The 16,904-nt window shown below is 37.2% G+C and overlaps 1 protein-coding gene and 1 non-coding gene across 4 annotated transcripts in view; one reads left to right on the forward strand and one right to left on the reverse strand.

The window, feature by feature from the left end:
- The window catches only part of GFRA1 (GDNF family receptor alpha 1), a 306,417-nt gene that overhangs the window by 22,621 nt on the left and 266,892 nt on the right, over positions 1–16,904 (reverse strand). The gene's annotated exons all lie outside the window — the stretch shown is intronic.
- LOC138169662 (U6 spliceosomal RNA) lies at positions 5,840–5,947 on the forward strand. Its single transcript, XR_011170417.1, has one exon. It is a non-coding gene; the product is annotated as a U6 spliceosomal RNA (small nuclear RNA).

Genomic DNA, 16,904 nt, shown 5'->3' on the forward strand with positions numbered 1-16,904 from the left:
CAGGCACTGTGTAATAAGCACAGTGGGGATACAAAGAAAGGAAAAAACAAACAAACAAACAAAACAGAGTCTGTCCTCAAGGAGCTTACAGTCACTGAAAGGAGATGGACTGGCCATATAGTAAGAGAAAGAGATAATAGATGGAAGGTCCATTGGTAGTTGCTGCCATTCAGTCATTTTTCAGTCACGTCCATCTCTTCATGACCCCATTTGGGGTTTTCTTGGCAAAAATACTGAATTGGTTTGTCATTTCCTTCCAGATGAGGAAATTGGGGCAAACAGGGTCAAATGACTTGACCGGGGTCACACAGGTAAGTAAGTATCTGGGGCCAGATTTGAACTCAGGAAGAGGAGTCTTTCTGACTCCAGGCCTGGTACTCTATCCACTGCATCACTTAGCTACATTGCTACCCAAGAAATAGCAAAAAAAAAAAAAAAAACCAAAAGGGAAACTTTTTGAAAAAATTGGTAGTTTTTTTTGGGAAAATTTATAAGAAATCTGCACAGGGTATGAAGACAAAGGTGGGTTACAATCAGCAGGATGCCTACATTGAGGAAATCCTAGATAAACTAGAGTAATGAAGTTCTGTTCATGAAACTCAATTGTATTAATAGTTTCTAGAGCCTTAGAACCTGAACTCATTGTGAGTAGAAAAAAAAGTTGTACAGAGAGAAAAGAATAGGGATGTCTGTCCTTATTTCAAAGTGATTGGGCATTCCTTTTTCTGTTTGTTTTTGCAGGTACAATTTTTGCCTTTGGATACTTATCTGTACTAGAATCTCTTTTGGGACACTATTCACGGATCAGGAGTACAATCCATCTAAGGGGGTTTTAGTTATTTGTAGAGTAAAAACGATGCCACAAAGTAGTGCCACTCACTCTACAAAGATTCATTTAGTGTCTCATGCAGTGGGCTCCAAAAGAAGCATCACATTCAGGCTCTGGTATTCAGTGTTCATGGTAGGTTTGTGCCGTGCAGTTTTCAAGGTACCACATGGTCAGTCTGTCGTCATTAGGCATAGATTAAGCACCTCCTTTGTGCCAGACACTGTGGTAAGCACTGAGGGTACGAAGAAAGGCAAAAAGATAGTCCTCCTCTCAGGGAGCTTGAAACCTAATGATGGAGACAATTCTATACGAAAAAAGAGATAGATACAGGATAAATATCAATTAATAAAGGGAAGGCAACAGAATTAAGGGGAATTGGGAAAGGCTTCCTGCAGAAGGTAGAATTTAGTTGAGACTCGAAGGAAGTCAGGGAAGCCAGGAGGTGGAGATTACAAGTATTTCAGGCACGGGGGACAGGCAGTTAAAATGTCTGGAAGTGATAGATAGAGGGTCTTTTTGTGGAACAGCCAGGAGGCCGGTGTTATTGGATCAAAGAGTGTGTGTTGGGGAGAAAGGTGTGAGAGGTCTGGAAAGGTAGAAAGGGGCTAGGCTATGAGAGGCTTTGAATGCCAAACAGATCCTGGAGATGACAGAAAGTCACCGGAGTTCACTGAGTATGTGGGTGCTAGATTAACTGGTGCTGAGAAAAGAGGGGATTACCAATGTCCAAGTTCCTTGAAAAAAGGATCTGGGCTTCTGGCACTTTCCAAAAGGAATCTTGGACAGCAGAACACTATAAGTATTGAATGGATACAAACAAGGGATTCCTGACAGATCCCAGGCTGGAGGCTAGTTGGGAGCTCAGTCATGGCTAGATTTAACTTATGACCAAAGCATAAAACAGAAGAAAGGTATGATACTTTAAAAATTTCTGGTGCTCCCAGATGCAGTGTACAGGAAAGTATAGAGGATAAGAATCAAAGCGTTTGGGTTTCTTGTCCAGGTTTGCCACTAATGAGAGATGTAACACTGAACAAGTCACTCTCCAGATCCTTCATTTCCTCATCTGTAAAATGGGAGTCATAATTCATACTTAGGAATTGTTCTAAGGATCAAATGAGATAATGGATATAAAAACACTTTGAAAAATGCCAACCACAACAAAAATACAAGAAGGCATCACTATTATCTCACTTATCTTTGGTTTGTCTCAACTACAATACCTGGGCCCTCTCAATACACATGCCAAATTATTAGGGTGTTTAGATTTTGCCTTCGGTTCTGGAAGGGAAAAGATGCCAGCCTAACTCTGCTCATGAAAAATGTTATTTAGTACAATTGGCTACTGATTGTGCGTGTGATTCCTTGGACTTTTAAAAAAGAGTACCATGAAAGAGACACAGCCCAATAAGATATATCAACAGTCTCCCATTAGCTAAGCAGTCCCTGGGGCTTCTCAGTCAGCTTCCCTGCACACCATAAAAAGGATGCCTAAAGCACGGAGCCTGTAATTTAACCCTAATGGCAGGCTGTGCAGTAGTACCCTGTACAGACACTGTCTAAACTGAAGAGATGAACGCACTGTGCTTTTCTTCTTCTTTGTATAACTTTTATAGGATCACCTTACACCTCATTTTGCTTTCTTCCTGTTGTCTCAGACATGGGGTGGGTACAAAGTAAATAGAGAGCTCTGTTTTTCTTCCATGGTTAACTTAATTGCTTTAACAAAAATTCATTAAAAATGTATGTCTCAGGCAACAAGCAATTATGAGCCCCATTTTAGAAAAGTATGCACAATTAATGATCAGATTATGCAAAAAAATTAACTAAAGAAATAATCATTTTCTTTTTGGGGGGAGGGAAGCAGAGTGAGGGGTTGGCTTATTGAACAAACAACCCACAGGAATGATGTAAACCTGTCCAGCCCTAAAGCAGTGAAAGAAAACACTCGTTTTATTAAAACATTCAGTTAGCAATGCAAATGCATACGAACAGCTGAGAAGATTTATTCTGGTCACTGACTGCAAGTATAGGAGACCCATCTCATCAGATACATATCCTCATTTCCATCCAATCATATTTATTCAGCACCCCCTTCTCATGCACATTTATGTCAAGCCTGCTGCTGTCCTGTAATTGGTTGGTGACTTATGGTTTTATACAAGATTTTGTATAAAATATTAGACTCCAGAGGGACCATGGATCAAGGCCTTTATTCAGCTCCTGGCTTAGTAGATGGGCTCCATTTTTCTTTGACAAACACACACACACACACACACACATATGCATACATACATATTTAAAGCCATGATGAAGGCATAGGGATAACAGATACAGCCAGGACTGTCCCTCTCAAAAAAAATCAAGCATTACTTTTTGATTGCTTAGGGTGTGCCTCAAACAAATGTGAAATCTCCCAGTCTTTGATGCCTGATCTTTGAATTCCAACCCATTTTTACCTCCACTAGGAAGTTTTCCTTGACTCCTTGGTTCACTGTGATCTTTCCCCTCCAACCTCACCCAGACTTTTATTCCCTTTATTTTGGGGGGGAGGGTGTAAATCAATGCATCATTAAATAATTTTCTGCATTGTTGCCCTTCGTGGTAGATTGTAAGCTCCTTCAGAAATGTTTGTCTAAACTTCATATTCCTCTCTCCCCAGCACCTACCACAGTGTTCTACAGAGAGTAGGTAACTGTTATACTATTAGATATTTACCACATAGTTGTCCCATGGAAAAAACAATGGACATATTTTGTGAGACGAGAACAACCAGTTCTCTGGGACAAAACCTCTTGTTTTGTTACCTTACTAATTTTAGTATTGGGTCGAAAAGTAATCAAGGGAGTGGTTCTGATATTTCCATTCTCATAAATACAAAAACAATCAGCTGAGTTCCCATCTAAAACCTCTTCTCCCATAAGCTTTCTCTCCTTATCTGGTATCAAACCCATCTCATACCTCTAGATAAACATCAATGTGACTAACCATTTAATTTATTAATAGTAAGAGATAATACAAAGATCGCTCCATACACACACACACACACACACACACACACACATATACATACATACACTACACAATATATATTTCAACAAAGTATAGGCTCTGAGAAGGGCCACACTCAGAGTGGCCTCTAACCCTTGGCTACCAATGCTGACTTCTTGACCTCCCTATAGACACTGCTCTAAAATAATTATGGCCCTAGCCACACATTTTATCCCAAAGACAAAGACCAGGAAAATCGATCATCAAAGCTGTTAACCCCTACACTGAAGGAATCATCTTGTAATAGGAAGATTCACAGTGAATCAATCAATAATAAATCAGAAAACATTGATTAAGCATCTGCTATCTACTAGAGATTGTACTAGGTCCTGGGGATACAGAAGCAAAAGCAACAGTCTTAGTCTTCAGGGAGCTTATATTCTACTAGGGTTCTCTCACAGGTTCACAGAGAAATCAAAGCAGGATATAGACAAATTCAAAGTCATTTAGGGGAGAAACTAGTAACTGAGGAAATCTGAGGAGATCTCTTGGAGGAAGCACTTTAGCTAGTATGATGAACCATTTTCCTTCCCTAAGGGTTCTGATCCTTTGACTCAATATGTCATTTATTTAAAATCATCCAAATGAGAGTCTAGGAGGTTACTTTAATGGCTAAACGTGAAAACTGTGCAGTTTGGGATAGAATCCTAACCTCATTGGGTATATTTTGGAAAATAGTGAAAACAAGTATGAAATAACATATCACAGAAGCTTTAATTGCCATGTAATCAATCAACAAGCATTTATTAAGCACCTACTACAAACAAAAAGGATAAGAAACAAAAACCAAGCAATCCCTACTTTCCAGATGCTTATACTCTAAATAAGAGACCTTTGATTTCAATTTCTCCCATATTTTCATCCTGCGTCATCAAATCGATAATCTCCATTTATGATCCAGAAGGTTTCCCATCTGGCTGAATCAGCAACTAGATACGCAGTTTTACCTCTGATTCTACACTAGGCACCACCACATACAGCATTGCTCCTATGCAAAGGGACATATAGTTCTTTATTTAAATACATACATACATACATATATACACAAATGTGTATATATATATATATATAGTATGTGCATATAACTGTATGTTTGTATATATCTGTGTATGTGTGTGTATATATATATACACACATATAAACACACACATACAGATAGGATAGATAGATAAAGATCTATCTATCTATCTATCTATGAATGACAGTGGGTTTTTCAAGTGCTCAAGTTACCCGGTTCAAACACAAGGCAGACTAGAAGAAGTATGTTTGACTAGAAGTCGTAAGGATAAAAGGTCAGCAGGGGATACAATAAACTGAATTTATTTTTAATAAGTGATTTAAGAGTGTTCAGCAGCATACTCATAGGTTACTCTGAATAAAAATCATATTTATATCCAAGATTTTATTAGCGGTCTATTACTTTTTATTAAGTATGTTTATTACCCAATAATCAGGTTAAGCAATTGTGTCAATGCTGAATTATACTCACTCTTGTAAATGTAGACCGACTGCCTCTGAGATTTCCAGAGGCTATAGTAGTCAACTACCTTAGAAAAACAAATGACATTTTGTCCCTTATAGTCTGCTAGCATCTCAAAGAACTTTTAGATTACACTAGCTCCTGTACTTATAAAGCCTGGTAAACTTATAATAATAGAATTACTGATTACAATTCTTCTGACGGTTTTACAAAGTGCTTTCTATACATTATCTCATTTTACTCTCACAATAACCCTATTAATACTGTATACTGTAATACTGTAGTTATTATCCTCCCGGTAAAGATGAGGAAACTGAGACTTAGAGAGGTTAAACCATTTGCCTTTGGTCACTGCTAATATGTATTATCAGAAGTATTTGAACTCAGGTCTCTTCTGACTTGAGGACCAGCACAGTTTCTATTCCATCATAATATTTCCTTCCAAAGGAATGTAAGGAAGCTTAAAAAGTTAACACATAGTGCTTGCTTCGGCAACACATATACTAAAAATTGGGACAATACAGAGAAGATTAGCATGGCCCCTGCACAAGGATGACACGCAGATTCGTGAAACGTTCCATATTTTTAGGGGCGGCCGGGTGGCACAGTGAGTAAGAGTGCCAGCCCCAGAGTCAGGAGACCTGGGATTGGTTCCGGCCTCAGATACTCAGCACCCACACAAAAATAACTGGCCGGTGTAACCTTGAGCAAGTTACTTAACCCCGATTGCTTTAAAAAAAAAAAGTTAACACACACATGTATATATATAATAAAAAAGGAATAAACAGTTTAAAAAAGCAAAGAGGTTAACATTCCAGGTACCTGGCATAAGTACAACACTGGTTAGTGAAACTAGCTCTTATAGTTTCCTGGCAGGTAACAGCACTTAAACACAAAGATAATTAACACATAATCCCAGCCCTGATGGAGTTGATCTTGGAGGATGAGGCAACACAGAAATATTCCATAACATACAATCAATTATTTTTTATCTGGAAAAATAAAGTTTTTCTTGACACAATTCTAAGAAGGATATTCACTGTCATTTATCTTAGTCAATCAACCAATCAATAAATACTTATTAAGCACCCACTATATTAAGTACTGGTGATGCTAGGGAAGGTAAAAGGCAGTCCCTGCTTTCCAGAAGCTCACTGTCTAATGGTTTGGACAATACATAAACAAAAATAAAGAGGATAAACAGGGTGTGAGCAACAAAGGCAAGGCATTGGTTTTTCCTTGGAGGCATTTTAGCTGGGACTTGAAGGAAGCCAGGAGGCAGAGATAAGGATGAAGAGAATTCTAGGTACAGGGGAGGACTAGTGAAAAGCTCTGGGACTGGGTGATGGAGTGTCTTGTGCATGGAATATCAAAGAGAGCCGTGTCACTGCTGAGCAGAGAACATGAGAGGAGTAGGAAATAAGAAGACTGGAGATGTAGAAGGGGGCCGGAACACCAAAAAGAGGATTTTATATTTAATCCTGGAGGTGAGAGGTGATCACTAGAGTTTACTGAGTAAGGTAGTGACATGGTAATCTGTTAATATGACAGCTGAGGAGAGGATGAACTAGATGGGGGGGGGATATTTGAGGAAGGGAGACTAATCAGCAATTATTACAATTAATTAAATACAAATTATTGCAATAGACTAGGAGTAAGGTAATGAGAGTCTGTACTAAGATGGAGGCAGGGTCAGAGGACAAAAGGAGATATATAAAAGAGATTTCACAAAGGCAAAATCTACAGGCCTTCACAAAAGACTGGATATAGTGGGTGAGATATTGATGATGGTACCCTCAATAGTAACAGAGAAGTGAGAAGAGAGAGATGATTGGGGGAAAGAAAATGAGTTCCATTTGGGGCTTATCGGGTTTAAGACGTTTATAGGACATCCAGTTAGAGATGCCCAATAGGCAGGTGGAGATGCCAAGTCTAGAGGGTAGGAGAGAGGTTAGGGCTGGATTAACAGATCTGAGAATCAATCACACTAAGATGGTGATAAGAAAATCCACAGGAGTTGATGAGATCACCTGTGCTTGCAGAGGGGTTTATCTTGGCAAGGCAACGGCCACCTCCTCATTGGAAAAAAAGAGTGAAGGAGGAGATAGAGGCAGAAGGCATCTGGATGGTATGAGATGAGGAAGAATGGAGAAGAGAGAGTTATTTGAAAATGAACTCAATTTTTTTTTTCATTAAAATAGGAGGCAAATTTGTCACCAGAGAGAGTGGGCAGGGGTGAGGGGGATGAAAAGGTTCCTTCTGTTTTCTTCTAATGAATGAATGAAAAATAACTCATTAGGAACTTACTACACGTCAAGCATTGAACTCAATACTGGTAATATGGTGATACAAATAGAAAAGCTGAGCCAGTTTCTGTTCTCACTTAGCTCACACTCTAATTGAGGGAGACAATACAGATGGGAATAGCTAAAAGTCCTAAGGATATAGCTCAGGAATGGATGGCAAGGCCCAGGGGCCTTTAGATTCATCAACAGATCCAATGACAGTAGTTAATATGTTAATATGTTATTTCTCTCCTAAGTGCTTACATTCAATTTCACACCATGGTTATCTATTTACATCACTTATCTTACACTATTGATCATAAACACCTTAACATAAAGGACTATCTTGTTATTTAGAGGCATGTAGGTGGCACAGAAAATAGAATGCTGAGCCTGGAGTCAGAAAGATCTGAGTGCAAATTCAACCTCAAACATTTTACTAGTTGTGTGATCTTGGGCAAGTTTTGTGATCTGTTTGCCTCAGTTTCCTTAACTGTAAAATGGGGCTAATAGCAACACCTACCTTGTATGGCTGTTGAGAGGATCAAGTGAGATAATATTTGTAAAACACAACCCATTATCTGGCACAAAGTAGGTTCTATATAAATGTTTATCCCACCCCACCCCCATTCCTTTATCTCTTACCACCTACAATGACTAGACACACAGTTTTGCAGTAGTAAGCATACATTAAATGCTTGCTGAATTTTAATTTACTGGGTGGACCCTTATAAAAGAGAAGGTTAAGAATTGTATTTTCAATGACAGTTCTGCAAAAAATACAGAGGTGCTCAAATGGGCCATTTCTTATAGTGAACTATAAACATTAAGGGAATGCACATTAGGTCTTAAGCTAGTGATGGCATTTTTGTGGGGAGCTAACATAAAAGACCCAGGAATTGTGCCTTCTAATGCTCTAACTTAACACCAGAATAGATTTTTGAGATACAAAGGAATAGGTAGTTAACATGTCCATTAAGATACGTTCAAACATCAGATGTCTCAGTTGAACTTTAGACAGATGATGGATCTCTTCTATTCATTGTTGACTTATCTAATGAACACCTAAAGAACTAATATTCTGTGCTATCAATTAATGAGGGATCTACAAGCTTCAGATACAGGTCAGACTCAAAAGACCTCCAAGAAACAAACAATCTGGTTTCTACCTCCCAACAGTTAGAATATTAGAGCTACTCCACTGGTTCTGGTTTTTAGGGATTTTATATTCTCCCTCATTTGAACAATTATTAAACTATAAAACCAAATGGAACAATTTCTAAAACTGTAATTTGAAATTTTATAGCGATTCATAAAATGCTCTATAATTAAGATACCAAAGATGCTATTTAGTACCTACGTGACCCTGGGTAAGTCATTTAACCTCTCTGATAAATCAGTCACTTTAACTGTAAAACAAACCCCTTAAAGTCTATCCTAGCTCTCTATCTTTGATCCAGACATCATTTTCCCCAAGGGCTCCAGCTGATACCTATCACCTAAGCTGGGCGCCTATGTCCTATGGACAAAAGGGAACTGACATCTCACTGTTACCACATCTGTGTAAAGTGAGTCAGGGTAGGATAACATAGAGGCAGGTGAGCAGGTGGATTTCATTTCGTCTGCATTACCTACTGACTTCCCAAGAACGATAATGCAATAAAGGATATTGGGGCTGTAGTTTCTGTAAATATATAGGACATGATACCTGGTAACAATGTTTGTATAGTGGGCAAGTGGCCAACATTTTTATTTACATTAAGGTTGCCTGACAACATACCTCTGGCAAATCCCATAAATATGTATAATAACATGAACAGCAATTCCGATGGCAATAGGAGGAAATGCTGTCTCCCACACTGCTATATGCTAACATTTTTATTACTTCTCATGATAGCATAAAATTAAATTATAATACAGTTCTCCCTCTTTGTGGCTCATTTTCAGGGGATAGTGAAGTACAGACTATTTGGGGGAGTTAATAAAGGATTTAATAGAGTTAGGAGCAAGTGGAAGTAGTTGGCTGATCATAGAAATAATCTGTAAAATGAATAAGCCTTTCAAAAGAGATCTGTATTTACCTACTGTTTGTACTAAAGCTATTTTGGCTGGGTCAAAACAAATTCTGATTCACTGTTAATCTGGTACTTGATAGTTATGCGTTAATTCATATCTAAGTTAGAGCAAGGCCAAACAGAGCAGGGGGCGATGGGGGAGTTGCCACTCCGAAGCTTCTGCCCTTACTACATTGTACTTATCTGGGTAAGCATCTGGCTGTATTATAGGTGGCAAGAATAGAGCCTATAATCTGCCTCTGTTGAATAGGTGAAATTGGTGTTCATTAAAGGTATGCAAAAGGTTTTGATAAATGCTATTTTTATAAGTCATTAAATTGGTTTTTTAGGAACTTTATATTCTCCTTCATTTGAACAATTATTAAACTATAAAACCAAATTGCACAATTTCTAAAATGGTAACCTGAAATTTTACAGTGCTCCATAAAATGCTATATTATTAAAATATACTAAAGATGCTCAAGACCATTACAACTTTTAAATGAATTATAAAACCTTTCATTGCTGATAAAATAAGCTTAAAATACAGCATTATACATTCTAATAATAGATATGAGTCATATTTGGCCAAAATGCAAACCTTGGCAATCCAAAAAAAAAATCACTATCGGAATGAATTATGGGGAAGATGACATTATGACCATCTGTCTTATTCCAACAGAGATGTCATTCTTTTGATCTTCTAGGACTTGGTGGAAATTGTTTCATTTACTGTGGCAGGTGCTATATATAGCTACTCATTGGTTTTATGTCACTAGAACACCTGGGTTTAAAAAGACATCATCTCCATATCAGTGGAGTGAAAAACCATTTAAATAGGCCTTTACTGATCTGCTTTCCTTTCAAACTCACTCCTCCTCCTAACTCCCCTATGTATGTTGAGGGCACCCCTATTCTTCAATTCATTCAAGTTCACAACCTCACAGTCATTCTAACTTTACTCTTCATCTTGCTAACTGCCATACTTTGCAAATTCTCCTTTCAGATTTTGAAGGAATATGTACCCCCATCCAATGCTACATTCAACTCCAAATGTTTTTAATTTACATTTTGTTTCTAACTGAACCCTAAAAAAGGAATCCCTAGTTTCTTTTAAATCTCAAATCAAACATGACCTCCTCTATGGAGCTTTTGCCATGATTCCTTCTCCCTAAAATTTACCTTGCCTTTATTGTACATGTGTATGTATGTATATATGTTGCCTCCTTGATAGGAGAGAGGAAGTCTGGGAGTACCATATTTCTGTTTTTGGATTCCATAACCTAGTATTGTGTCTTACTCATTGCAAGAGTTTAATAAATGCTCATTGATTCATATTTGAAGATGAGATAAAAAAATTCAGATTGGGATGTGACCACTGGTTTATATGATATCATACTGGACTATAGAGCAGCCCCATTCCTGTAATTCCATTTTGAATGCTGAATACAAGAACATTCTATCAGATAAAGTGAATTTCTGATGCATTTATATGTGAGTGTTTCTAAAAGCATTTTTACAATGTGCATTTTTCTCCAAAGGCTTATGTGGACGTATTCTGGGACACAGTTCCCTTCTGAGCTCATCAGTTGGCACCTGGAGTTGGGAAGATTAGGTCAGTGGAGAACCATTTGGCAGACTTCTCTGTGCATCGTGTACAGAGTCCCCTCCATCAGGGCCCTCAGCTGATGTCAGTTAGGGCACAGAGCTCAGCCTTCAGGTCTCTCTATCTTAAAACTCCTGGGCTGTCTTCCTTTCAGTAGGGCACAAAGACAAAAGGAGGTGATGTGGCTGCCAGTCAGGATCCAAAAATGGGGAAAAACCCTCAACGCATTTTTCACAGGCAGGGAAACAAATATGCTCCAAGCAAGAGAGAATCATGCAGTGGAAATACTTGACAGCCAAGTGTTTGGATGGATTTTTTTTTAACAAGACAAAATCAGGCGTCAGAATACACTATGTGTTACACAGAAATGATGGAAACCTTACTAAGACCATAAAACAAATACCACAAATATACTGCTGTGGCAGCTGGAAATTCTCTTAGACTGAAAGCCAAGGAAATGTTATCTTTGCCCCTCATGTTTTCCCCCACTAAGGGAAAGAATTCTAAATTCAACCACGCGGACCTGGCTAGCCCTGCTCATCCTGCTCCCAAATATATAATTCTTATCCCTGAACATTTTAAGAGTTCATAAATTTTTAAGTTAATTTTAAAGGGAGAATAATTATAGTGATTTTATAAAAATAATCAACATTGAAGGGTGGACTATTTACAGATACTGCTTTTTATGCAATCCAATCCAACAAGGATTTATGAAACAAACACTTCGTACAAAGCACCATGTTAGGCATCATTGTAGAGGATGCAAAGAAAAAAAAAAATAAAAGATACCCCCTGGTTTCCCAAAGCTTATTTTCTATTCTATCTGTGGTGGAGGTACAACAGGAAAACAGATGAGTATATAAGTGGCTATTTGTTTAAAGTATTTATCTTTTTAAACTTTTTTTAAAAATATGTTTTTATCTCTGGTCTTTTCAGATGAAACTTTGCCTTTGGAAAGGGGAGCATAAGGGAAAGGTTTACATTGACTGGGAAATGCAGAGAATGTAAAAAAACAAAAGATATTAAGTTATCTTTGATTTTATCAGTTAAAAAGCATTTATACCCTTCCCCCTTAGGGGAAATTTTTAAACCAAACTTTTGGAACAAGTATACACTGTGAAGCAAAAACACATTCTTGTATTGGGCATGTCCCAAAACCTCTGTTTCATTTTATATCTTGTCAAGTCTATTACCTCGTTTCAGAAGGTGAATGGCATGGTTCCTCATCTGTTCTGTGGAATCCTGTATGACCAATGCATTAATTATAATTCTTAAGTCTTTCAAAGTGGTATATTTCTGCAGTGTTTTTATTGTATAAATTATTTTCCTGATTCTGCTCACTTATCCCTGTATCAGTTGATGCAAGTTTTCCCAGGATTCTCTGAAACTATTCCTCTCATCATTTCTATGCCACCTTATGTTCATGTACCATAATACATTCACTATGCCCTAACTGGCTGACAACTTCTTGCTTTCTAGTACTTCAATACAAAAAAATGTTATGAATATTTTTGTACACATGGATCTTTTTCTTCTTTGATCTCTTGGGAGTATATACATTTCAACTTTTAAGAAAAAAGGTAGAGAATACTAACAACTGAAAGAATAAAGAAAGGTTTCCTATAGAAGATGGGGCATGACCTAAGCCTTGAACAAAATTAAGGATTAAAAGAAGCAGAGGAAGGAAATGTATTACTGTCATTTTTTCAATCATATCCAACTCTTCATGATCCAATTTGGGGTTTTCTTGGTAAAGACACTGGTAAAGATACTGGAGTGATTTGCCATTTCTTTCTCCAGATCACTGCACAAGTGAAGAAATTGAGGCAAACAAGTTAAATGACTTGCCCAGGGGCATTCATCTGAGGACTGGCATTCTATCCACCTAGTTGCCCCCATGCATTACTTTCATGGCAGGAAAATTTTTGCAAGCAAAGTCAGAGATGGAATGCCAAATTTATTATACCAAATAATTCAGTTTGGTTCAAAGTTAATGTATGTGAAGAGAAGAGAGAGATTGTCTAGCAAAGGAAGGGTTTTAAATGTCAACCTGAGCAATTTTCATTTTATCTAAGCAGCAAGAGCAAGACTTTTTCTTTTAAAAAGGTTATTTTAGCAACATAAACATATAAACATATGAATTAGAGAAGAGAGAAATTCTCATGGAGAATTGGAAGTGGAGGTGTCCAGTTTGATTTTTTTTACAATATAGTCCATGTAAAGAGGTGATGAGGACCTGAACTAGTGTGGTGGCCATGTGTGGAAGAACTGACAAGACTTGGTGACTGGATATATGGCGTGAAGGAGAGTGAAGAGTTGAGGCTGACTCAGGTTATTCACCTCAGTTACTGGAAGGATAGTGGTGCCATCAACAGAAATAGGGATATTTGGTGGAGGGAAATTTCAGATTTGGGGGAGACAGTGAGTTTACTTTTAGAAATTTTGAGTTTGAGATATCTATGGGTCATCCAGTTGAAACTGTTCAATAAGCAGTTGATAACTGGAGTTTCAAGTTTGTGACTAGAAAGTCTAAAGGTATCTAGATCTGGGAGTCCTATGCATATTGATAATAAAAGCCATTAGAGCTGATTAGATCACTAATATATATATATATGTATATATATATATATATGTTTATATATATGTGTGTGTGTGTGTGTGTGTGTGTGTATTAAAAAAAGAGACTAACAAAGGAAATTGAGCAGAAACAGCCAAACAGACAGAAAAAGAGACATGAGCATTAAAGGTCAGGCCACCAAAAAAAAAAAAATGGAGTAAGATAAATTATCTTTAACAGCTTCAGGTAAGAAGTAAATTCTTAAGCAAACAAGGAACAGAAGCAATCAGAAAAGATAAACTAAATTACATGAAACTGAAATGCTTTTGCATGAATGAAATTAGTGCAACTATTATAAGAAGAGAAGCAGTCAAGTGGGAAAAAAATCTTTATTAGAAATTTCTGATAAAGCTCTGTTAGTCAATATATAGGAAACTCATAGAAATATGTAAGATCCAAGGTCACTTCCCAAAAAATGAGAGGTTAAAGGATATGAGCAGTGGTCAAAGAAACAATGAAAGCTGTTAGCAATCATATGAAAGGGAAATGTAAATCTAAACAACTCTGAGATTTTGCCTCACACCATGAAAATGCAACAAGATGACAAAGATGGAAATTATCCATGTAACAGAAGTTGTGGAAAGAAAGGTACACTATTGGCAAAGCTGTGAATTGGTCAAGTATTTTGCAATGCAGTTTGAAATTGTGGTAAGAGTCATTGATAAAAAAATTTCATATACAACAAAATCTTTACAGTGGTACTTTTTATAGTAGGGAACAACCAGAAACAAAATGAAAGCCAATAAGTTTAGCTTTGTTAAAGTGTTTTCTTTTTCTTTTGTTAAAGTTAAAATGGATGACTCTGGAGAGGTGAGGGGAAGTGAAAGGGTTACATTGGAAAATGTAGAGAATATAAAAAACAAAGCGATATTAAGATAATTATTTTTTAAAACAGGAGAAAAATGTCATAGAAATTCAGGGAGACAAGATAATCTAGCAGGAACTGATTACGAGTCAAATGTTGCAGAGCAGTCAAGAAGGATAAAGACTAAGAAAAGTTTAATGCATTATTAACATCTTCTCCATCACTTTTTTAAGTCTAGACAATCAACAAAACAATCAATCAAACCCTCATCTGGAGCATTTGTCAATTTCTGAAATACAAATGCTCACACTGAAAATTTAATACTTGGTTCTCTCTCAAGCTGGTTGGAGCTGACTCTGGAACATTCCAGCACACCCCTGGATAAGAGGGTGATGGAAGGTCCCCTAAGTAGTCCTTGAATCCCTTGGAAAGCTCGGAGCCAGCTGTGCTCTTGAACCCTAAGGACAGATACAGCTCCAGGCTCAAATGAACTTCAACACTAGTACCATCTGTATAACTCCTCAGTGGGTGGAGTGATATTGTAGGAAAATTAATTAAAACTTTTCCAAAGAGGATCCTTGGTGATACACAGAACCCCCTTGAAATTTCTTGCTCTGTTTCTTAAACGTACTGTTTATCATGAAAAGTTCTGCCTGGAATAACCTGGAGAGGTTTTTTACCTAGAACTTGTTTATTGGTTTATTGGTGGGAATGGGTAGATGGAGAGTGACGAGGGGAGCAGAAAAGGGAAAATACTATAAAATCTTCCTCAATTCTAATTTTTACTTAAAAATAAAGGGGTCCCAATGAGGCAGTCTTAAATTTATTGACCAATACTTTAAAACTTAAGGGATTATTCAAATTCACTGCTACAACAATCCAAAATGTTATTACTTTATGGCTGAAATGAATTACAGAAATCAACCAAAGTTACCATGATATAAACTGGTGTGCACAGCATACCTTAGTGGAGGCTTATTATAAGTCTGAGAAATAAATATGATGGAGAAAAAAATCTCTTTTTTGAGTATGTATGGTTTGAATTTCTAAAATGTAAGGTAGCAAGCTGCCCACCATTGAAGGTCTTCAATGTAATCTGAAATGCATTAAGTGCCTACTGTGCTAGGCACTGCAAAACAAAGACAAAAATGAAAAGTCTTTGCCCTCAAGAAACTCATAATAAATGCAGGGAACACGATATTTACAAAAATGTGTGCAAAACATATACAGTCTTAAAAATAGGCTAGATGATCTGTCATAAAGATCATATAGAATGATCCTACAGCCTACTCTGAGATTCTGTAAAGGACCCAGTTTTCTTATTATGCTATCATGTTTCAGATCTGTGTTTATAACATCCCCATTGCACTGTTCTTCTCCTTTACCTGCTACCAGAATAAAAACAGGAGAAAAAAAAATCTAGAAAAAAATGTCTGTATTCTCATTCAATTTCATTTAGCACCCTCTTAAAAAACATAAAGTACTGCATCATGTCTCCAAAATGTTAACTATCCCTAGTCAGTCAGCTGATAAGCATTTATTAAGCACCAATTATGTATCAGATACTGTGTTAAACCCTGTCTACCTTTTAAAAAATTCTCCATATTAATACTGGATACCTCAAAGTACATAATATTTTCTATTCCATAAGACTGGCAGGGCAATTCAATATAACAAACCTTTATTATACTTCTATCATGAACACAAATTGTGTGTCAAATCACTACAAAGAACATTGGTGGATGGAAAAAGAAAGACGGCAAACATATGCAAAATGGAAGAGCTGTCATTATTTCTATATTGACCTATTTTTATCATCAAAGATAGTGCTTTCACTACATTTGGACTTAACGACCTCAGTATCTAACATACTATACGGGTAAATGATAATGGCACTTTTAAAAAGATGAAGTTGAGAATAGCACCTGGACCTGACCAAATTATACAAATGAGAAGAAATCTATGCAGTAGGTGACATGATTTGAAACCAATTCAGACATTAGTTTTAAAGGTAATTCAAAGAATGGAAGATTCCAACATTAATTGAAAGGGTATAAGGGCATAATTATTAGTAGGGAGGCAGGAAAGGAGAGGGAGAGAGGAAGAAAGGGAGTTTAAGAGAAGGGGGGGGAGAAGAGAAGGGAAGGGAAGGGAAGGGAAGGGAAGGGAAGGGAAGG

This window comes from Petaurus breviceps, unplaced genomic scaffold, assembly GCF_028583685.1.
Source record: "Petaurus breviceps papuanus isolate PSGF00001 unplaced genomic scaffold, PetGlider_PUasm1.0 37, whole genome shotgun sequence".
NCBI lineage: Eukaryota > Metazoa > Chordata > Mammalia > Diprotodontia > Petauridae > Petaurus > Petaurus breviceps.